Source organism: Thermobia domestica, chromosome 14, assembly GCF_964235325.1.
Source record: "Thermobia domestica chromosome 14, izTheDome1.hap1.1, whole genome shotgun sequence".
Classification (NCBI taxonomy): Eukaryota; Metazoa; Arthropoda; class Insecta; order Zygentoma; family Lepismatidae; genus Thermobia; species Thermobia domestica.
The window spans coordinates 46719216-46745674 of NC_137467.1; positions in this window are offsets into that span (position 1 = coordinate 46719216).

The window sequence follows — 26459 nt, forward strand, 5'->3', positions numbered from 1 at the left end:
CAGAAACAGGTGGTGTATAGAAACAGACTCACACATGTTGAACAACTAAGGCAAAAAATCGAACTTAGTGCTGAGCAAGGGCGCTGATTCTGGAGTGGAAGAGGACCCTGCAAAAGCTCATGTATTGTATTTATGAATATACAATATTTTTCATAATTTGAGTATTATATTTATGAATATACAATATTTTTCATAATTTTAGTACAATTTGTCTTAAAATCTTCGTATATATAACTTATGCACCTGAATGCACTCCCAAATTTACAGAAAAATCGGCGCCCTTGGTGTTGAGTACATCACTTCTCCCATTATTAAGAAACTGTTTAATAAGTAGCTGATTCACAGAATAAATCCGCGCTTAGCTCACGGTGGCGGACATGTAGAATAAGTGAAATACGGTTTAGCAAAGTGACACAAAATCCTCAAGAATGAACATTGTCGCTCATGCTAGATGAAGCTAGTGCATTTTCGAGATCATTAGCAACGCAGTGTTAAGCACATCCACATTGAGCTCACGTTTCATTTAGAAATAAATTTGATTCTCTGGTTTACCATTGCCCTTGTATTTGCCTGTGATCTTTGACCATAGCGCATGCTCCTTGAAAGTTCAACTGTTTTATTTTATCTTTCAACATGCACTTTTGTTATAAAAAGTGGGTCTTCCCAACGACTATTTAATTTTTGTGGTTGACCTTCGACCTTGTGTTTGACTGTGACCTTTGACCTCATACTATTATTGAGTGTTCCTTACTTGTTCCGCTGCTTCATTTTGATGTTTAGCATGATTTGATACAGACATTGCGTAGTGTTCAGTATATTCAACTGGGTCCTTAAATTGACCTGTGGTCTTGATCTGACCGTGACTTCTGACTCTGACACTGGATTGACGCATATTTTGTCGGCTTGCGATAGAAACATACCATACAGTTTTTTCTTTGTTATCAAATCGATTTACGTTCTGTCAGTATCTTTCAGACTTTACCGTTACAGTTCCACAAGGAAAAAAAATCTAAATTTGACCTTTGACCCTATATCTCTTCATTCTTTAGTAAAAGTGACACGCTTTCATGGCGAAACAAAATATATTTCCGTCGTCTAAAGTTACACCGAATTGCACGGCTTTTTCCTACCACTTTTGCACAGTGCACAAATAAAATCGATACACGAGCTAATCAAGCGTATATATATATATATATATATATATATATATATATATATATATATATATATATATATATATATATATATATATATATATATATATATATAGTATTTCAAAACCGCGAAAACTTTTAGGGGGTGATTCCTGACACCAAGATAAGACGAAGCGTATAACCAACCAGGTTGCACAACGGTTCCTTTCGAAATAATAGGCTACCGGAAGTATGAAAAAAATAAATTTTAAAGGTTCCTAGTTTTAAACCTATGGGACCTACTGCAGTCAGGTCAAGACCACTTAGGAAAGATCATGTCTGCAGCCCAAATGTTCAACTTTCAGAATACTATCGATATTAGGCAACACTTTTTATAGAGGTGCTTGGTGACTAGTTCAAATTATGTGTCCGCAGCCAAGCTCCCTCAAAAAATATGTTGCGTTGAATCTTGGATTATGAATCTTGGATTTTTTTTGATAGGGCACGTACCAGTTCCTAAGTTCAGTATTGACGCGACAATTGTAGCTCCCATAGTTTGAGAGATTTGGACTTTTACATAACGTGTTTTCGCCAGCCTATAGTTTCAAAACAAAGCATTTGGAGTTGGTTAATACCTTTTTTTCTTATTTTGGTGTTAAGAATAACCCAAAAACGTTGTTGGTGTTGTTTTGAAACACAATATATATGATAAATTTGAGGATACCTAATGACCTGTGAAACGCTAGCGTATATTTTCAAATAGATGAGAACCTGCAAAAAACAGAGTGTAATAAGTATAAAGATAAAATAATTTACTAATTGTCGTTACATAAGAATCAACTTGCAATAATATTACCTGTTGGTACATACAAGCGAATCACATAGTTTGAAGTAATCTGCAAGAAACACTCCCTAGACTCTCTCTCTTTACACACATAGACACACACGCATATATAATATATATAATGAAAAATTAGGTAATTATTAAAATTGTAAATCTGTAACCAATTCAATCTTTGAAGTTAACTTCTCATTAAGATAACGGTATTCTGTGAGAATTGATAAACCTAACACAAAATCGTCAGAAATCTTAATAAAGAACGTAACTGCAAGATTCGGTCAGATAAAAATATAAGGTGTAATTCTAGCGGATTGAATCCCCAACTACTACTTATCTCTAAAAGTCTCACTGTCTTCAAAAGAATTAAAATTTGAATTAACCAAATGGCAGCACGGTCGGTTATTCGCTTATATCTCTATTATGGTTACCACACTCATAAAAATGTCCTTGCTGAGAAATGAACCAAATGCATGTTCAAAACAAAATAAGTAATTTTTACTCAAAATTACAACATTACTTGACACAAAATGTCTCATTGTTTTCAAACCTATTTCATTTGTAAGCCCGATGAAAATTATTAGGTTCCCATTTATAAGATTTTCTCGAACCTTAAAAATGAGAATGAAATAGTGCGCAATTTGTAATATAATTGATAACTGAAAATAACGGCAACAATCTTACTGAAATAATATTACTATGTTTTACTAGGGTGTGATATTGGTAGGGCTTAATTACTATACAGAAAACGAGAAAAAAGATTTGAGTTGTAGCAGAGTGTGAATGTAGGTGAGTACGCAGTACGGTGATGTGACTGAGGTGGCGTAGAATACACTATACCATTACAAGACTCAAGGAAGTAAACATCATCTGAAAATAAACATGTAGATTTGATGAGACAATATTCATGGAAGTTATAACCTGTGTTATATTAAAATTAATATTGTAATGTAAGTTCATGTCCTTTAATGGTGGTACACTATTGTAGTAATTTACCGAGTTCACAAAAAGGGCAATGGTATAGAATAAATGGATAAATTAGTGTAAATACCCGTTTTGTTATGTAGCAATAAGTAGAATGGGGAGGCATGCCAATGTTTTACACCCTTTCCCATTCGTTATAAGGTGCAAAATAGCTTATGTATGGAAACAAAGAACACATAAGTAATCTGTGTAGTTAGAAACAGCGTTGAGAAAAGAATGATTTGTTATTATGGGATTGCAATGCAAAGCTACTTTGTACTGATCACCTAGCTTAGATTGGCGACTCCTTTTTTCCCTCACCAATAATCTTTGTAATGGCATAAGTTTGCAGGTAGTTTGTGGCATACAGTCACTGTGCAAATTGAATACATCGTGCAGGTTTATTATGCGAAACCATAATCCCATGCAATAGCCTCCGGATCCTGTTTGCGGGTTACTGGTATCTAGCCGCTTGCGTCAGCGTGCAGGACCCAGAACTACGTGCCAACTACGTACCATTCACAGTGACACGATGTACTCGAAAATTACATACTTCGCACATATCTACGATGCATGAGCCGTGACCGTACGGTCATTGAAGCTCACATCGGACTCCTCACACTTTCCATTGAGTTTTGACGTCAACATACAACGCTTGACCACATTCTTCTACTGCGTAGCTAACGAAATACTCTTACTTAAATCGTTTCAGTATCACGGTGATGGTTGTGCAGGTGCGGTACAGTTACACACTAACTTCTTCTGATTATAAATGAATCAAACGTTGTAAGAAGATAAAGACATTTTCAAATGGTGTCTATGTACTCACTCATAGATTACAACCCAGATCTATTTTCGAAACGTAATTTATACTTTGCTGGAAGTTGTTGACCATAGGAAGCATATAAAGATCGAACAATTATGCCTAAATCTGTGTACTGTACTGACAATGGTAATTAAACAAAATATAAATACATGGAAATTAATATGTGTTACAACTAACACAATTTCTGTATAATTTTGGCTGGACCCATAAAAAGGTGTGTTTCCTTACCAAATTCGTCTAACAAAATACAAATTATAATATTAATAGCAATTAGGAAGCAGAAAACTTCAAGGACTCACATCTTCTAGTCAAACTGAATCAGTGTCATATACCATCTTTTGTTAACTAATTTCCGAATTTGTGTCTGAACCAGAGAAACGTAGTAGGATATTCTCTAAACTTCATCTCTATCACAGTTTATACAAAAATGTATTCAACTAAAAATTGTTCACTTTACTGTAGGGCAATAAAAATTTTCTACCTGTGCATATGGGAGAACCGTGTTTAGCTTACCGTTCGAATGACTGGTATACTATTATTTTAGCATTTGTAAAGATTGTATAATTCATATGAAATCTTAGTAGTAAATTTGCACTTAAAATATGCGTTTCATACGAAACGCATAGTTGCAGTTAAATACAGGTGAAAATTGTCTTTCTTCTTAAACAGTGACTTATACGATGATTACCTTGATCTGTAATATTCCCCTTGAACAATGTATTATAAAAAGGTCAATTACACTCTCAAAATATTTGTATATACGTACTGAACGATATGAGAAAAACCACACTCACATAAAATTTTGCTAGTAAAATATGCATTCTTCATTTTAAATAACTATTGACATGACTACTTCCAGTAAAATTTACAAATTTACTTACAGAGCGAAACCCTAAAAAGTATTTTATATTAATTACAAACATAACGTTATACGTTATAACAGACAATATGAATGCTTCTGTGAGAGTGATTGTTTTGAAATCACTGCTTCAGAAACGAAAAAAAAAAAAACAGTCTGCTGCAAAATATATAAAATGTCTATTCCAATGCCCAATTTGGTTTACTACGAGTGTTTTGTATTCTAACATAAAATAACTCTAATGTGTCATGAAATTTCTAATAGACCCAGCAGGTAAATGAGATTTTATTTGCTTCTTGAAATGTTTAACCCTTTGGGAATAATGGAAGCATTTTACTGTATTTCTTGTATACAAAAGGTATAGAGGATTTGCCACATACTACCAGAAATAGCCAGTATGTTTATAAATATTCTAGCTTCTTCTAGACTATTTTATGTTTGTGAATATATGATAAATCACACCATTTTGGATTTAATGTACAGGGTGGTCCGTAAATCTTAGTACAGTCGGTTACTTTACACAGTGGGTTACAGTGGGTTATTTTACAATTAAAAAAAATCTGCCAAGCGGAGGGCGGACTTGGGTAAAGGAGCAACCGAATGATGCAACTGTGGTGAATGGCGGCCATCTTGGTGGACGCCATGTTAGATTCAGGTATTTTTTTCAAATAGAAACGTACGCATGTGACACATCAATTAACACTGCTTTTCTAGGGGAATGCAGTTCCGCAAGCAGAAATGAGCTATCATGTCCCGTTCCAAATTTATGACGCCCCGAAATCCCATCTACAGGATGTGTTCCGCATGTTGCCCGTTCATTGCAACACACAACCGGTGTCTCTAAATCCAGTCCTCGTGAACCCATAACAACACAACGGCGGTTATGCTATCACAGTCGTCCTAAATACGTCTTTGTAGGTGTGCAACATCCCGTAACTTCTACTGATACACCAGGTGTTTTAATTGCCACCATAAAAAATCGACGGGAGTGAAGTTCGGAGACCGAGTTGGACACTCCACACAACCGAGGCAACCGGTCCGACGTCCAGGAAAATGCATATCCAAGCATTCCCGTATAGGCAGCGCAAGGTGCGGTAAGGCTCCATCTTGCTGAAAATATCGCGGCACGGTAGCATCAGGGCGGAGAAGCAACGGAAACACCAACTCTTGTAACATGTCCAGATATTGAACAACATTTAGGGTACCAGAAATTAATATGGGTACTATGATCGACGTGGTCCATATGCCAGACCACACCACGATATGAGCAAGGGTAACCATCTGGCAGGGATTGATAGCATGTGGGTTTGCATCCGATTAATATAGTATGTTCTGACGATTCACTTCCCAACCGAAATGAAAGTTTGAATCGTATGTGAAGAGAACGCTGGCCTGGAAATGCAGATCTGGGTCATATTGTGACCAAGCCCGATTGACGAATTCCATGCACCGTCTGGATCATCTTCTGAAATGTTGTGGATAGGCTGTAGTTTGAATAGATGCTACTTGTTCGTACGGAGGATCCTCATCACGGAAACACTTGTTACGCCTCTTATCGCTGATAGTTGTCTTGTGTTGCCATTCGGACTTTTCACACTCGCAGCAAGCACCATTGTGGATGTATCCGCATCTGTTGCAATTCGTGGTAGACCTGATCGTGGTCTGTCGTGAACATTACTAGTTACACTGAATTCACTAATGAGGTATCTAACGGTGTTGCGACTTATTGCGGGTCTTTCGGGTAGAGGGCGTTGAAGTCCTGGGCAAATCACACGAATGCTTCTTTCCCCAGACATTAGTATCATCTCAATTCTTTCTTGCTTCTTCAGTGCTATTTGCTCTACCTGCAACGAAAAGAAAACGTGTCAAATTTGGGGCGTCACGTCTTTCTTGCAGCGCTAGTGCCATGTCGCTCTCCCTGCAAGGAAACAGAATGCCGTCAACTTTGGGGCGTCAGAACTTCAAAAGAGGACATGATAACACATTGCTGCTTGCGGATTGGATATTCCTACTAAACCCAGTGTTAATTGATGTGTCACATGTCTACTTTCCTTTTTTAAAAATACAATCTCAATCCAAGGTGTCGGTCATCAGGATGGCCACCATTCATCACGCATGCATCACTCGATATCTCCTTTAACCAAGTCCGCCCTCCGCTAGTCAGATTTGTTTAATCATGGTTGTTTCCAAAATATTCCACTGTATAATGACTTATTGACCACCATGTAGTTCAGTGGAAAAATACTTATCATTGGAACATTTCAGTAGACAGATAATTATTAACAATCCATGTAGCCCAGGTTCCTAATGCCACATTCATGTATTGCTTAATTCGTTTTATATTTGTAATTTATATTAACTGTAGATTTTGCGACGTCAAAATTACAGTATTTTTCACTACGAGTACTCGGTATTGATTGCACTTGATACATACACCAAATTCCAGCATGAGAGTACGGCACCAATTATCTTTCAATTTTCAACTTTATGGAGGTGAATCTCCTACCAAATTAAGTTCATAGATATCTAAATTATCGTTTCCAACTTTGTCCCAAGAAGTCTAACTTGGTTTTGTGACAAGAAATGTAACAATAGTAAAATTTGGAGTACGAAACAATTTATTATATTCTGGAATAATAACTAATAACGAGATCAATATTATTTCATTCATTTCTAGAGCTTCAAGATATAATTGTCAACTTGCACTAGGAGAAACTTATTAGGAACATAGTAAAAGTAAATTAGTTAAACATTTTCTACCTCTGCTACATTTTGCCACAACATTTTCCAAATTTTATACGTTTTATTTATTTATATATTCTTACTTTTTGAGCAAGATTGTTTCACAGTCTTGGAAATATTATTATTGGAACATAATAATATTGATCGCACAATAGAATAGTATAATATATAAAAAGACACATCTAGAATTTTCTTCTAAATTCTACTATGTTTTGTAAGAAACATATTTCCCTTTCATATTTTGGTGTAAGTTGTTAAAGTAAACGAAGCCATCTGCAGAAATATATGTGTATTAAGATAAATATTACTTATCACTAAACGAAGAAATATCCCTAGTTGAAATATGAACATTATTATTTCTAAGTATTAAGTCAAATTAATGCATGTTGGGTATGGCTATTGAGCCATTGGCAAAATTACAAAAATTGTTAAGAAAACAATAATATAAAACTAATCTCAAATTTACTGCAAAGTTGCTATCAAATTGGAACTGGTTGATCTTGTTTAATCAAATCTCTTTCAAAAATATGATCTGCGAATATGTGTTCTTAATACCAAAATTAATTGATCTAAGATCCGAAAAACCTGGTTGTTAAACATTAAAACATCACATTTGTTTTTCAGCGTTACAATCCAGCAATTCAACAGCATCATAAGCATTCACATTTTGATGGCAAATACAGAAGTAATAACTCTACATGGACAGACAATTCAATATACATTGCACATCCAAAATTCTTTAGTGTTTACTATTGCGATAATGATAGAATGGATTTCAAATGATTAATAAGAAAGAAGATACTGAAAACTCGTCTTTCTATGAAAAGATTTTGTAATTAAAAATGTATTAGATATGTATCTCACCAAATAGTTATTCTATTGATATGGTAAAATTTGCAGCACATATTACAATTATGCTATTCCAATAAAGCGTTAAATTACGCATTCATGCATTAGTATGCATATATTGTTATAAAACAAAATGTTATTTTTTAATCTACAGATACGCCCTATTAAGCAGTACATCAAATTTTACACTTTAAATATTTAATCAATAGCTTGAAATATCAAATTGCGGTTTATAATATTAATGTGTATGAAAGCCGTATGCAAGGTTATACTTATCTCATCAGAAAAATTCCAATTTTAATGGATTCCGGTTGTAATTCTACTTATTGGAAATACATCATAGATGATTATCTTACTCGGCACTAAAGTACTTCGCATGCAAATTTGCAGTTCCTTCTTAGCTGCCCTATTACTGTTAAATAATCTTCCTAATTTGGTTTTCATATGACCTTTGTTATACTGATGTGTCATTAATTTGCAAAACCGACAAATAAATGTAATATTGTAAATTCCCGTTTCATATGAAGATAAAGAATATGTAAAGCTGGGATATAATGCTATTCGAAAAAAATGAAACGCTTTTTCAATAATGCTAATCTAATGGTATGATAATGCATATTTAATATTGTTTTCCTATCGCTATTTATATGTTATAAATTTCAGAGTTCGGTATACAATAGTTTAAAATTTATAGTTGCTCGAATCAGAATATATGGTCCCACTTGTATACGTTTTGAAAAAAGTTAGAACTAAATGACTACACTGCAGATATGTAAACCTCTCATTTTAATGTGAGATTTACACCATTTGTAAACACTTAAGACTGTTTCATATTAGAGTGAAGGAAACCAATTATTGTGATATTTAGTTCAATTTTGTAAAAGGTTGTAGAAAATTGAGAGCAATGTTTAGTGTTTAAATAATGACATTTTAAAGTTACGTTTCTTTAATGAATAGGTCCAAGGTGATTCCCTTAAGGACTTTTAACCGTAATGATTGTCTCTTCAACTATGCTTTTACTTTAAAAAAAAATATACACTATAATTCAGTTATAAAAATAATCTTACCTGATTATACATTTCACTGATAGGAAATGGGAAATCATCGTAATTCTCATACTTCGCTAAGTTATAGATATTACTTCCATTAATATTTGCCAAGTTCTTTAATATTCGGAAATAATGCTTCCTCGTCTTTTTTGGTTCTCTCGCAAATTTTCTACAAAAATATTGACAATGCATAATAGCAATGAACCTATGTATGTCAAATATTTGTACAATTCTTCAAAATATAATTGCATAACCGATTTTTTCTAAGCCCTTAAAATTCTAAGTTTGGCAACATCGCAGTCGACGTACTGGTAGGGAAAGTAAAAAAGAAAATAACGACACTTCCCAACACAGCTCAAAATTTGCTGTTTCAAATATTCAGTTATCTTTTCTATAACTTAATGTAATGATACGTGTAGAACATCATAGTAGTTGGTAAATGGAGAAAACTTTGTTGTAAGTAAAGTACGCACGCTTTTAGATCACAATATTCGTTAAAAGAGGGAGGGGGAGTTGTTACGAAATTCATTATGTATTCATGAAATAGGAATGGAACTTCACAGTTGTTTCGATAGCGATGGGAACTAAGTTCTTGCTTTCTGTGCGGATTTAGTACTTTTGAACCTGGTTCGAGTCCCACTCAAAGCTATTACTTTTTCCCATTTTGTATTTTTTTAAATTTATTTTTGCCGTACACATTTATAGTGTATGTGTTACAGTGAGGTGATGGACAACTTTGTAATTTATCCAAAAAGAAGAAAGTTTGCAGATGTAAAACCTTTTCTATATATCCCATTGTGATTCATCCTTAGTGCAAATTACTTCTTATATCGATCCGTAAGATTTTCGTAAACCTCAAAATAAATCCGAAATTCTAGTGTCCAGAAGATCACTATCAGCCCTAATACCTCCTTCATCACTACCGGAACACAGTTCATATTATTTTTGTTATTATTATTTTTGTTATTATTATTATTATTATTATTATTATTATTATTATTATTATTATTATTATTATTATTATTATTATTATTATTATTATTATTATACGATTCTTTAGCATGGGAGACCCGGATCGATTTCCGGCGGAACCTCATGTGGTTCGGGGCTTACGTTAAACTGTAGGTTCACTTCTCATGTTGCATCGCTGCTGACAGGGGTGCTAAACTCCAATCAAATTATTATTATACGCGTCTTGTGTGGGAGACATAAGTTCGATTTCTAGCGGGAGTACATGTGGTTCGGGGCCTACGTTAAACTCTAGGTTTATTTATCATATAGTCTCGCTGCTGAATTCAAAATCGAATATATTATTATTATTATTATTATTATTATTATTATTATTGAAATTATTATTATTCCTATTATTATTATAAGTAGGAAGTAGAAAAAAAGCTTTAGAGTACTACATTTGGTGAGATATTTTATTTCCTCTCACACGGGAGGGTCCCACAAGTTGTTGCTAAAATCTGATTAGAACATAGCACATCTGATAGAGCATCATGAAAAATGAAAATGAGCAAGATTTAAGGTGCTATGGATCAGAAGGATAGGAACTACGAGGCTTCAAAATTTGAATATTCGAAAAATTATATCATAGAATTATGTACGTTTAAAATATATATATTGAAAACCGTTAAAGCAATCAAAACAAAAGTTGCACAGTATAATGATAACAAAATGTGGTATCCAAAAAACATAAACCGTTCTGCCATGGGTGAGGCAGTGTTGCCAACTCAGCATAAAATACTTTATTTAAAATGGCATCATATACAAGTGTGCAAGGATTTAAAATGCACTATTATCTCTAAACATAACAGTGAAGTGTAGTGGTATAGTACTGCAATCAATTGAAGCTACATATGCTTAAAATGTTGAAATGAGAAGTATGATATGTAGAAACAGATGGTAATAAAGGAATCTGGGTCTCATACTATGGATTTAGTTCAAATGCATAATATAGTTAGTATAACATAGCAAAATGTCAGCAGTGTCACAAAATGTTAATGCATTTGAAAAACGAAATTAAGTTGTCATTTTACGATCTGTGTCAGCTCCGAATATATATGAGAGTGTAAAGTGGGATCCGAATCACTATGAAAGAGAAAGATTACAATAAAATGTGTGGTGAAAAGTACAACAAAAACATGTCGGAGGCAGGATTGGAACCCGCGATGGCTAATATGTCGGTTGTGTAGCCTTGTAGACCACAGGGGTATCCTGGCCGACTAAAAACTAAATGAAGTACTAATAAAATAATTATATTTCCAATGTGAATATGGTAATATTACAGTGTACACACATAATCATATTGTATGTAGAAGAAGTAAAAGAATATGTCACTTAACCCAGGAACGCCCACCGTCCCCTAGAGGGGGCACTTCTTTAATTAATTATATTTACCAAGTTACATTTCGTAAAGCAAATATTTTTGCACATTTGATTAGTACTAGTGTGTACTTTGACTTTGTACCACTGTTGGATTAGAACAAAAACTGGCGCCAGACAGATTAAGTGCGAAGTTATTGTTGTTAGAGAATTTTCAAGGAATGACACGTTCTGAACTGTTGACTTTATAGTGATCTGAGTTGTAATTGTATAATAAAACTTAGCACCAAAAAAAAAAAGTGGCAATCTTATGATCATCATGAAGTACACAAAAATATTGTTCCCCAAACTAATGAAGATACTTCATGGAAGTTTTAAATAGCTTCCATTGATAACAGATCCAATGTAAAATGATTCTGTATATGTAGTTTAGATAAGAGTCAATAACATGTTTTGTATTTCTATAATTTGTTTAAATCTTCGGAAATGGTACCTGTAATACCCACCGTCCCCTAAAGTGGACGTCCCCTCTAGCACCTCCCTTCAGTCGTTTCCGTAATTTTTTGTACGTCGTGCATTTATAGACTCATACTAAAAATATTCACTTGTAACCAGGCAAATCATCATTAAATATCCGTATGGCCTTTGAAGGTTTAGCACAAAAGAGAGAAACCAAGAAAGTACTTTTCCAAATGTTGGTAGGATAACCATCAACCACTTTACAGAATTAGAAAATATGTGTTTCTTTTCTCGCGTGTACCATTTTGTTTTTGGGAGTTGTCTGCTTATTAATCGGGGTTCGAGAAGTATAATTCAAAATGCTCACTTGTTTCTAGTGTATTACTTTATTACCCTTTATTGCCACGTAGATTTATCTATTGTACATTTTCAGCACATATAGCTTCAATAGTGTGAAACACTGTACCACTTTACTTAGCTGTTATGCTTATTGATAATAGTTCATTTTAAATCTCTGCACATTTGTGTATTGTGTTACTTCTAACAAAATATTATTATTCTGTGCTGGCAACACTGTTTTACCTATGGCAACAGTGTTTATGGCTTTCGATAGAGCATTTTATTCTCATTATATTGTGCAACGTTTGTTTCGATTGCTTTAAAAGTTTTTAAGATATTTACTTTAAACGCACATAGTTTTTCGGATATTCAAATTTGGAACCCCGTAGCTCCTATCCTACTGGTCCATAGCACTTTAAATTTTGCTCACGTTTATTTCTCATGATGCTTTATCAAATGTGCTATGCGGAAATCAGATATTAGCGACAACTTGTGGACCCTCCCGTGTCAGTTTGTTGTTACACCAAGAGTCGTAACTTGTTGGGGCATCGGGAAACTGCCCCTTCCAGAGAAGCTCCCCACCGTTCGATGGGGGACCATTTTAAGACAAAATTTGTTTACTCCATATGCATACAAAGATGAAATTATGAATGAAGCATTAAACAGATTCACTACATTATATAAACAAGACAGCACACAAAAAGTAAATAAAACAAAAATTAGCCTGGGGCCCATTTCAGTAAAAAAAAAGTCTACTATTAGGTGTCCTAGAAATAATATGTGTTAGTACGGCTTTGCGATTTGTCAACATTTATCCCCTTAATTAATTTGTCATGTATGTACGGGCTCAGGGGCGTAACTAGTGGAACCGCAGACCTTGCTATGGGGGAGGGCCCACAGGCTCCGGGGACCCATAAAGAGTAAGAGAAAGATGGAAAGAGGGGGGGCAAGAATTAGAAGGTCTTAAACGTCTTAATAGCTCTCAGTAGTATCACCGTTTGCTAGAGTCTATCTCACAAGAATGCCCTAAGTTTCATGAAACTTTGGTCATCATCTTACCCCAAACAATCTCTCATGAGTATTTTGCGAGTAAAGATGAGGTGTTTTATCTATTGCTTTTAAATCGGTGTGTTTCAGGTTCCAAGTAGTAGTGTTATCAACGACTAGAGCATCTCGGTTCCCGCCTGCTCAGTCACCACAGAGCCGAACAGAGAAGTGAGCCGAACCAACAGTTCGTTCAACCACGTCGGCTCGAGACGATGGTTCATTCCAACTGAACCGGCTCGAGCCAATGGTTTACCTGAGCTGAGCCGAACCGACCAGGCTCGAGCCGATGGCTCACATGAGCCTAGCTGAGCCGAGCGAAACCGAGCCAGTAGCTGATATCAACCGATCCGGTTTTAGCCAATGGCTCACCTGAGTCGAACCCAACCGAGACAGTGGCTCATTCTAATCATCCCGACTCGAGTTGTTGGCTCAGTTGAATCGCGCTGGAGTTCAAGCTGCGCCGGTGACTCATTGCTGAAGCCGAGCAGGTTGATACCACTATTTTGAACTCGATAAAGTTTTTGCATAGCAATGGTAAAGAATCGATTTAGGCAGTGTTTTGTAGATTTCATCGCTTCAGGTGAGAGGGCCATAGTTTTCATCACCCTTCTTTTGTTATGACCCGAGTACTCAAAATCATATCCTTAACTTTAACAGTTTTCTGAGCATACACAAAACAAACTCAGAAAGGTAATACATTCCCTTCTATAGCTTGTTAAAACCGAGGGAATCAAGATCATCTAAACTCAGTGATGAACATTTTTCAGAAAAGTTTGAAACGGAAAATTTTCTGGAAAATTTTCCGATTCATAAAAACACACTCCACTTATTCCTACATCGTTGTTTAGTCGAGATGTGAGGTGGAAAATTTTCTTCTATATTTTTCCGGAAAATTTTCCGTTCTTAAAAAATATCAGTGATTAAGTAACAATTCGTCAGTATTCATAAAATTGATTGAATTCATATATAGAAATGTTAAAAAGTGAAAGATCGTTTAAAGAATGTGAAAATTTTCATGGCTTAGACAATTTTCAGTACGATGTAGGAACTAGTTCAACAAATTTTCATTAGTCGAAAAGTTGTCTGTCCTGTACAGTGATGAAAATTTTCCGGAAAATTTTGAAACGGAAAATTTTCCGATTCGTAAAAGAATAGTCCACTTATTCCTATATCGTTGTTTAACCGTGATGTGAGGTGAAAAATTTTCTTCTATAAAGAGAGAGAAACACTGTCTAAAATTTTATTTCCCAACTTGAAATACAAAATTTTCCGGTTCCCGAAAGCTAATTGGAAAATTATAATTTGTTGCTGACTAACTTTCCTCTACTGAAATTCAATTTTGTAGCTCTATGTGCAGTTAAATATAGTGGAAAATTTTCACCTAACATCACTATACATAATTTCCAAAATTGTCAGGCCTATGAAAAGTGTTTTCCACTTGTTTGTACATCATGATGAAAATTTTCCGATCTATGAAAATTCCTCTCACTTGTTTCTACAGAGCAATAAATCTTTCCGATTCAGAAAAAGTTGTTTTACTTCTTGCTTCGAAATGATGAAAACTTTGCGACTCATAAAAAATTCTTCAATTTTTCCATATAAGACAGAAAATATTTCGATTCATGAAAAATTGTTTAACTTGTTCCTACATAGTACTGAAAACTGTCTGAGCCATGAAAATTTTGAGATTCTTTATACGATCTTTCAGTTTGTAACATTTCTATACATGAATTCAATCAATTTCATGATTGCTGAGGAATTGTTACTTGATTCCTGATATTTTTTAGAACAGAAAATTTTCCGGAAAAATATAGCGGAAAATTTTCCGAAATGGAAAATTTTCCGCCTCACATCACTACCTAGACTAGACCTGAGAGGCACACGTAGAAGGCAAGTATACATATATTCACAATTTGCCAGCATCATTTTAGTATGAGGAATGATCGGAAAGTTACTTTTCAAAAGTAGCCACTCAACAGCTACATGATAAAAATAGTACCTCGCTAAACTATTATCTAGTTTCCCAGAAACGTATTCGCTAATTAAGCTCTTGTCACAAATACAATTTACTTTGCATCATACGTTATAATATATATTACGGCATCTTCATGCGTAACTGAATTTAAAAGTTGGTTAAAAATTAGTCGAAAGCTTTGTGTGTCAGTTTGCATTTCACAGTAAACAATGCATTTGTCTGTTCTTTTTAAAGTATATATAAATATATATATATATATATATATATATATATATATATATATATATATATATATATATATATATATATATATTACCCCTTCCAAAAATGTATATGATTCGCTCCTAGAATGGCATGTAGCTCTATTTAAGAGTCGTTACTATCCTTTTGACCGATTTTCAGTAAGCAATTCATTTCACAAGATTTTCTTGTAATATTGTTGAAAAATAATTGGAGACAGAAATCAGAAAACAATCATATTTTCTCCCTATCATCATATAAAAATTTACTAAAAATTGTAAGGAATGTTGGAGTTACAAAATACTCTTACGCCCTAGAAAATATTTATTTGTAGTTTTAGTGGTAAATTCGCTACATAATATAAAAATATGTAGCTCAGCTACAACTACAAGCTACAGGTTTAGACTTGTAGCGCCGCTACATGTAGACCTACGAAATTTGTAGCTAGCTTTTTTAGCTTCTCTACAAATAGCACGCTACTTCAGAACCGACTATGAGTTATATAAGTCATAACTATCAGCTAGAATACCTTGTGTCATATACTGTATAAAAGGGAAAGTTGATGGCAAAGTAAAGCGATAAATTTTAAAAATAACTTAGCCAACAAATTGAAATCTTGACAAGATATTTCATGTTTCTGTCAAATGATTTTTCTATATCATCAGTTTGCCTTATTGTGCCTATATTAGGCCTATTCAAAATTACGCTATATATATATATATATATATATATATATATATATATATATATATATATATATATATATATATATATATATTCAAAACTTTAGACTAACTTAAAAAAATATTTCCGATAATTCATGAAAAATGAAATGAAATGATATCTGTGAGTTCTACGTTCCACTCTTATGCCGGTTAGGCTAAAGAAGACGGTGAGTATGAGAAATGAATGAAATGGTGGAATGAAGAATATACCAGGAAACGGGAGAACTCCGAGAAACCCCCGCACGATGTTTGTCCGAAACAAAGTTCACTTGGCGGGAGCAGGGTTTGAACCCGGGACCCCATACACCAGAATTGAACGCTCTACAACTGAGCCACGCTTACGCTATAAAACATGAGAGAACATCAGCGTGTCGTTGTTACCCAAATTGATACTCACTAAACACTTTTACTGATATCTCCAACAGAACAGCAGAGTGCATAAACAGTAAACATAATGTGAGGTAATTGTCACTTGAATAACTCCTGCGGTGCTGTATGCGGTGCGAAACATGGTGTTGTAAACAAAACCTGTGAAGTTTTATTTCCACTAATAAAAAACATCGTTCATTTTAGTGTTTGTTTTCCAAATGACCAATAAAAAACATGGCCCGTCTCACCTGAATTGATAAAAGCTACTGAACACTGAGAAAATCCATTAATTCTTCAAGATAGCTATACAAGAAATTTATCAAGTAGGAAATTTACACCTGAGTTTACAAGAACTTTGGTTTGTAACAATCCTCTTCACAGCCGAACCAACGATTTCTTTTAAGGAGAGATCAGACTCAGGAAGACTCACTAAGCCAGACACATAGTCACTTCCATAAAAGCGACAACCGGTCTAACCTCTAGCGATGAAACTCGGTCCTTTTGGATGTGGTGAATGAAACGTGCACACACTAATTGTGCAATTGGTTTACATTGATCGGCTCGCGGCTTGTTCACCTTAGAGACAAGCTCAGAAAGAAAGGTCGTATATCACGACTACCGAGATGTGGCAGACTTCAACTGAGCCGAATCGAGAGAATGGTTCATCTGAGCTGAGTCGAACAGAGCAGATAGCTCATCGCAACCTAATCGGCTCTGTGGTGCGCATTACCGAGCTTTTATTGAGTACCTCTACTAGAAAGATATCACCCCAAAAATCCAACTAGATATGGGTCAATTGTTGAATAACCGTGAGACTTCTAATGTTATTGTGAGAATTTAGTTGCAGATTTCTAAAAGGTCAAAGGTTCATTGTTAATGAACTTCGCTGCAGTGCACATTCAATAATGCTGACCAAGAAAACATTGATGTTATGCATGACAGTATTGCAAAATCAAAACTTTCGGTGTGCTATAGAAATTATAGGCATTTTATATCAGAAGTTACAACATCCTCTGATGAAATCTTGAACATACAAATGTGGCAGAGCAAGAGGGAAATATTGACGAGGCGAGTTCCCAAATCTGAATGCTGAACACAGTTGGCAGCGAGTTCAGTGTTTTTGGGCAGGATCTAAGGTATATTAAATAATGTCGCACTATGGCCTCAACTCACTTTCATTACTCTTCAGACAAAACAATTGAGAACACACCTTATCTCCCCTCGTAAAATTCTAAGTTAGAATGCTCGGAGTAAGGTGATGGCAAGGTATTATGTAACTGAGAGCATTCTTGTGAGATGTAATTGACTCTAGCAAGCGGCGATACTATGGAGAGGTCTTAAGACTTTTTTGTGAAAAAAGGAAAATGTGAAATCGACATCTTTTAGGTAGGTTTTCACGACGACTTCACATTTTCTTTTTTTCACATAAATGTCTTAAGACCTCTCAATAGTATCGCCGCTTGCTAGAGTCAATTGCATCTCACAAGAATGCCGTCAGTTCGAAAAAAGAAAACAACAATAATGTCCGTACTGGGAAGAAATAAAATGTCTCACGAAATTTAGTACCCTAAAACCACTTTTCTACTTCCTACTTACAATGATAAGAAGAGATTTTGAGTTTTGCGCCATTTTCAGCAGTGAGACTATATAGGCACCGAACTCCGAGAATATATAGGCCTATATAAAGTAAACTTAGAACTTAATATAGGCCCCGAACCACATGAACTCCCGCCGGGAATCGAACTCGGGTCTCCCACAACAAAGATGAGTATAATAATAATAATAATAATAATAATAATAATAATAATAATAATAATAATAATAATAATAATAATAATAATAATAATACGAATTGCGTTTTGCCAGTGATGAAGGAGGTATACTAATTTCCTGAACACTAGATCTTCGGATTTATTTAGAGGTTTTCGAAAATTTTATGAATGGATGCAAGAAGTTTTTGCATTAAAGGGGACTCACAATGGGATATATAGGAAAGTTTCTACGCCTGTACACTTATTTTTGGCTAAATTAGAAAGTTGTCCATGACCTCCGTGTAATAAATATACTATAAAAATATACGGCAAGACTGAATGAAAAATTAAAAAAAAAAATAAAAAATAAATAAATGCATCGAGTGGGATTCGAACCTGGTAAAAAGTGTTGTATCAACACAAAAACATACTATTTAACACGCATGGCTATCGGAACAGTTAGAGAACACTCCTTCAGTTGCATTCATATACATCGAACACCTTAACTATCCTTGTTTTTTGACGATCTTTGATATTCGTTGAGAAGTGTGTGTTTTCTTTTTTTTAAAAAAAGAAAAAAGTTTGCTGCATTAATGCTAAGGTACTGTTTTGCACTAGAAGTATCGTTCTTATAAGTAGCGAAAGAAGAACTGAGAATATCAAACAGCAAACTATGATTTGTGTTCCTAAGTCTTGTCTGTTTTTTTATTCCTTCCCGTCCTCTCACTCAGAAGACGTTGCTGCCAAATGTAGTATTTTATGGGACTTATGGGACTATGGAAAATTCGGGCATGTCATTATATTTTGGAGAAGTGTAAAACTTATTGTATATATATCGGGTGTTCTTGAAATTGCGCACACGGACAACAGAGCACTATTCTACAGGACAAAATACATCGCGGTGTCCAATGTATTTGATGAAAGGGGGACTCCCTTACAGGTTTTAATGAAATTGGGTCCAAGCTATAGAGCACTGCAATATTTTATAAGTTTAACCCATTTAAAATCTACAAATTATATTGAGAATTGAAACAATCGGACTTTTGACTTAATAATAACTAATTTATCTTGTGTACACTCCGCATCAAAAAAAGAAAAAAAGAAAAAGAAAAAGAAAAATGCGAGAGCTAGCGTCCAGCAGTAAGGCCACCCAATATACACCTTCTTATCCCTTAATCGTGTAAGGTAAAGAAACTCCCTCTCTCTCCTCCTTTCTTCTCTCCTATACTAAAATTAGCTAACAACATGAGCGCAATTCTTATTTCAAACTACACATGTATTAGTTACGATAAAATGAAATAACAATACCGACACGAAACCAGATTCATAGGTTGATGTACGGAGAAACTGAAACATACACAATGAAAAATAGAAACCAATGGATGTACTACACAGAGATTCATAAATGATGCAGAGACTGAAAAGAGGAGAGAAGAAGAAAAAAAAGGGAGAACAGATAAAACTGTGTGGTATGTATGTATTAAGAAACCTATAAGAAAATAACCTAACATTATAAAGTTCCATTTCCAGAAATCCAACAGTAACATACAAATAATGTGTGTGTTTACATATTTTTTTTAGATCTATTCGAATATATAGAAGATGCTTTAAACATTCATAATGTCACTTTCATAACGGATAGCATAATCAATTTATAATAGATCTCGCCTTCGGTGCGAGAGGTCCCGGGTTTGATTCCCGGTGGGGCCACTCGGTAAAAATGTGCAACAGCTTATTCAAGCCAGCCATCCTGAATGAGGCTTTCCTGGGTTTTCCTCATTCACACAGGACAAAAGCCGGTGTGGTACCTAAAATATAGGTCCCAGGCCGTCTCATTCCTTCCCCAATCCTTTCTTCCTTCGCTTTTCCCGGATTGTCTGCTTGCCAAGGGACATCATCCCTCAAATCGTGAAGGGCTAAATCGCATTAGGTGCCGAAAATCCAGAAACCCAAATCCTAAATCCTAATGAATTCCAAGTAGAACTGAACAAAATAGAAAAAAAATCGAAACAAAAAGAAAAGAGAAAGAATGAAAGAGAAGAAGAGTTCTATTTTACTGCTAAATTTCTATCAAAAATACAATATATTAAAGGTTCAAACTGTATCGTGATGAAAAGTTACAAATATTGGAAAGGAAAAGTTTATGTTCCTCATAGATGTAGCATGTTTCGAAATTCAACCTGAAAAAAAAAACACATTGAATTATAGCATGGGAACTAATTTTGTGTCGAACTAGTATAAATAACATTTTGCTTTAAAATAACAAAAGAGTTACCATTTTCTAGTCTTTTTCCGAAGATTTAAGTGTTTCAAACATCCAGCATTGATTTAATATCTTCCGGATATAACGTAATTTGCACAAATAGAATAAACTCGCTAAGAGCTAAAAGAGATTATCATGTCAGTCGGATGATATTGGTTAGGTTATAGACCACGACTGGATCGAGAATTCTAATCCATAGTGTCCCGGTAATTCAACTAAGACTCGGTAACCCAGAGGCTAAGAAAAAGAGATTTTACTTATTCCCTTGTGTTTAAACAATGTTTCTGTCAGAGATAACCAGGACTGGAAATGTTATCCCCAGTCACGAAAAACACGACGCCGAAGTTAACAGTTAATTAGATTCTCCAGACCAGAAATATATGGCTCTTGCTCCGTTTTAACTTTGGAACATGAAGTGCGTGTGTGTGTTTGAGAGGGAGAAAAGGGGTGAAGTCACAGATGCAAATACATGATAAGGAAACGTCAAGACAGGAAGAGAGGGGACGAATATAAATATGAGACATATTTATCATTACATTGTATGATATAGAAAGTACATACTGTTTATTAGAATTATTGCCAGCGATGCCTTGTAAGTTGTCCATCAGAAGATAAATCTCTGTTTGCAGCCATTATTCTATGCGAAAAAATCATACTACTTGATGGGGAATCCAACCTAGATTTCGACTTGAAAATCTGGCACGTTACTACTACACCACCGATTGCTTTAGCCAAACTTTGTTTAACAAATTGTGTAGTGTTTCTTTCTGAGAACGATAACAAGAAAAGTGTATACTGCAAAATCAATGATGTCTTTGGAATATCCTGGTCCTTTGCCCTTTCCCAACCAGCATTCGAAAATCGTCTAAATCATGATACAGGAATTTGCTTCCACATTCTTATGTATTGCTTGTCCAGTATAATAAGTTGATTCTTCACAATCACTGTGTAAAACATTTAACTTCTGCGTGAACAGCATTTGAACCTACGTCCAATAGTTCTATTATTTATAGAGTCATTACTTTACCCCTACACTATCACGTCATCTGAATTTATAAGCCAAATATTACTTGAGTTAGAGCTGATCTTTGGAACGAACCAAAGTTCACTACGAAACTTACTTATTCGACGGCCTAGAGAGAAATTAGTGCCCACTAATAAAGGAAAAACATAAAATCCAGGAAATATTACAGAAATGAAACATGTTTTGCAGTAATTCACTCCTGTAAGTTAAAAACAACGTGAATAATAATAATAAAAATGTATGAACATACAACAGAAATCATAATGGAAAAGAAAATAGACATAGTTATCATCCCAAGTACATCTCAAACAATGTACACTAAGTCATGGGAGTAAAATAATAACATATTCATATAAGTATACAATAGGGAAAAAGTATATAACATATTAAAAAGGAACATACATATAGTCATAAAGTTACAAAAGAAAATACATGAAAATCATAAAAGAATATAAGAGTAATTTTCAAATCAATTGGCACCTTAATTAAAGTACAATCATTCAAAATATAGAAATGAAAATAATAAAATAAGTATAGCAAAGAATATAAAATAAGCATATGGCATGTAAAACTCATAATGAAGATAAAAAAGAAAGAAAAGAGAAGTGTAGTATCCAAAAAAGGGAGCAAGGACGACAGAGGAAAAGATGATAGGAAAAGAGAAAGAAAGTTAAAGGAGAGAACGAGAAAAACAACTTAAAAACCTAAAAACAAAAAAGTATATATATATCAAATGGAACCTTACGAGTTAAGGAGAAAAAAATGTATATATCCTTTAGAATTTTAATGAAATGTGAACGGATTTTAACAAAATTACTTTGTAAGATATCTAAAGCATAGTAACACATATTGGCTGTATCTATGATTCACCCGAAACAAAAGGTACAAAATTTTTAACATTGCGATATAAAATTCTTAAGGACCATAGACCATCAATAGAAAAGATATCTTGAAGAATATTATGAAAGAAATAATAATAATAATAATAATAGTAGTAGTAGTAGTAATAATAAATGTTATCATTCACATATTAGTAGTATATTTTATTATTATTATTATTATTATTATTATTATTATTATTATTATTATTATTATTATTATTAACATCAGTTTATCTGCTTCGTTGGGTTAAATTAAAAAAAATAGTAATATGGTCCGTTGCTCAGTCACTGTTTGGGATTACTAAAGTGCTCTTTGATATCGGTCATTTTCGATGTGTTTTCATATCCCCTCCCTAAACCTATGTTGTAGGGCACGGCATCTGCAGTGTCATTGTTGACCTCAGCAAACCTGAAAACTATGAATTCGATACTGATATTGGTTATTTCGATCATTTTTATATGTATAGCGCTATTCCAAGTTGAGGAGCTGAGTTGGACTTAAACAGCATCAGATGTGTCACTGATAATCTCAGCGACTCCAAAAATTATAGATTTGCCACCTATATCGATAATTTTTGTTCTTTTTTAAATGTCGTTCCCCCTCCCCTCCTCTTAAGTTACACTGTGGAAGTGATAAGACAGAAAGCATCTCACAGATTTGAACTTCATCTAGGTTGAAAATTTGATCAAGATTGGTTTGGTGGTTCAAGAGTCATTAACTTTTATCTAGTTTTATATATCGCCCTCTCCCACTCCCCTCCCCAAGTTCACCCGTGAATGTGAAATGATAAAAATCATCTCAGGCCCGAACCTTGCCTATTTTAAAAATTTGATCGTGATTGATCCTTTGTTTCACGATTTATCAAGTTTTATTAATTCTTTCTAACACATCTCTCTCCTCAAATCCTAAGTTATATCGCCAAAGTAAATAGATAAATATCATCTTAGGCCCGAAGTTCAACAATGTTGAAAATTTAATCGAGATCGGTCGGGTGTTTCAAGGATGATGAAGTCACAAAGGCAGTCACTTTCATTTTAATTGTTTTTACATATATATTCCTCTCTATGGCACCTACGTTGCACGGTCAAACTGAAATGACAAAAGTCGTCCCAGATCCAAACCTTATATATGTTGAAATTTGATAGTGATCGGTCTGGTGGTTCAAGAGTTATTACGTTTTATTCCTTTTTATATACCAACCCTCTTCCCCTCTCCCTAACCCTAAGTTTTACCATTAAAAAGAAGTGATAAAAAAGCTTCCCAGGCCCGAACCTTATCAATATTGAAAACTTGATCAAGATCGGTCGGGTGGTTCAAGAGATTGGGAGTCACAAACATAGTTATTTCCAATACTGCAATATAGGGTATTATTATTATTATTATTATTATTATTATTAATAATAATAATAATAATAATAATAATAATAGTAATTTCGTGCTTTTGAACTTGCATGTTTAAATGATTGCAAACTATGTTTTATTTCTTTACTTTGTATGTTTTCCCTTTATCAGTGGACAGTAATTTCTCTTTAGGCCGTCAAATAAATCTTTGGTGCAAATAACGTTACAGGAAGAAGCCGGGTTCGTTCCAAAGATCAGTTAAGGTAATTAATATTTGGGTTGTAATTTCGCATTGCATGATAGTGTAAGGGCATGATACTGGCCTTATGAATATTAGAACTATCGAACGTAGGTTCAAACCCTGTTCACGCCAAATTTAAGCTTTTTACAAAGTGATAGTGAAGACGTCACTTATCATACAGGACAAGAAATACATAAGAATGTGAAAGCAAACACCTGTATCATGATTGAGACGATTTACGAATGCTACTTGGGAAAGAGCAAGGGAATTACCAGGACATTCCAAAGACATCATTGATCTATCAGTATACACTTTTCGTGTTATCGTTATCAGAAAGAAACACTACACAATTTGTTAAACAAAATTTGGCTAAAGCAATCGGTGGTGTAGTGGTAACGTGACAAATTTTCAAGTCAAAATCTAGGTTGGATTCACCATCAGGTAGTATGATTTTTTCGCATAGAATAATGGCTGCAAACAGAGATTTATCTTCTGATGGAGAACTTACAAATCATCGCTGGCAATAATTCTAATAAAAAGTGTGTGCGTTCTATATCATACAATGTAATGATAAGTATGTCTCATATTTATATTCGTCCCCTCTCTCCCTGTCTTGACGTTTCCGTATCCTGTCTTTGCATCTTTGACTTCACCCCTTCTCTGCCTCTCAAACACACACACGCACTTCATGTTCCAAAATTAAAACGGAGCAAGAGCCCGATACTTCTGGTCTGGAGAATCTAATTAACTGTTAACTTCGGCGTCGTGTTTTTCGTGAGTGGGGATAACATTTCCAGTCCTGGTTATCTCTGACAGAAACATTGTTTAAACGCAAGGGAATAAGTAAAATATCTTTTTTATCCTCTGGGTTACAGAGTTCAATCGAATTACCGGGTCACTACGGATTTGAATCGTCGACCCAATGGTGGTGCATAACCCAACCAATATCATCCGAATGACACAATAATCTCTTTTAGCTCTTAGCGTGTTCATTCCATTTGTGCAAATTACGTTATATCCGGAAGATATTAAATCAATGCTGGATGTTTGAAACACATAAATTTTCGGAAAAGACTAGAAAATGGTAACTCTTTTGTCATTTGAAAACAAAATTTTATTTATACTAGTTCGACACAAAAATTTGTTCCCATCCTATAATTGAAATTTTTTTCAGGTTGAAATTTGAAACATGTTACATCTATGAGGAACATAAACTTTTCCTTTCCAATATTTGTAACTTTTCGTTACGATACAGTTTGAATTTTTAATATATTCCATTTGTGATAGAAATTTAGCAGTAAAATATAACTCTTCAATTTTCTCTTTCATTCTTTGTATTTTCTTTTTGTTTCGTTTTTTTCTGTTTTGTTCAGTTTGCATTAGTAGTCTGAAATGGAGGATATGACCAACGCCATCTACTGGGCATATTAGAATGTATTTTGGAACAGTACTTCCAACGAACTCTACCGAATTTGCAGTCGAACCGCGCGGAAACAAAGCATGTGTGTTAAACTTTTGATATTATCCCAGATGTGTCTCGGAGATCTAAAGTTCTGCTTGAAATTGAGTATGTTATCTATTATGAAAATAATATATTGAATGTTTAAAGCACCCTGTATATATTCGAACGTTTTGAAAAAATAAATATGCAAACTTTATTTCTATATTACTGTTGGATTCTTGAAAACGAAACTTTATAATGTTAGGTTCTTTTCTTGCTACGATTGAATTCCACAGTTTCATCTGTTAAGAAAGCTACAACTATAATTTTAAATCTTAAAAAAACAATAATGTCTATTAAATTTGTAAACAATTAAAAGATGTTTATTGGCCAATGGCAGAAAATATAGATAATGAAAATAAAGCAGTAGGCTTTTAATACAACTATACATAACATTTTCGAAAAAGAAGTCCCGAAAAGGAATTTTAATTCCTAAAATTTATATCCGTGCTGGTTTTCTTGTGATATAATTATAATGATAAAATTAAGAGAGTATCATAGAAAACACAAAACATAATTCGGTCTCTAACTTAAGAAAATTTAAAAAAACATAAAAAACTGAAATATATGATCTGCAAAACATAAACATTTTCTTTTACAGTATTCAGAGATGTATATTAGAAATTATGTTCTCACATTTTGGAAGTGTTAAATACAATAAAATTAAAAAATTATACCCGCAACTTATGACTGTGAATGGAAAGGAATTAGCAGA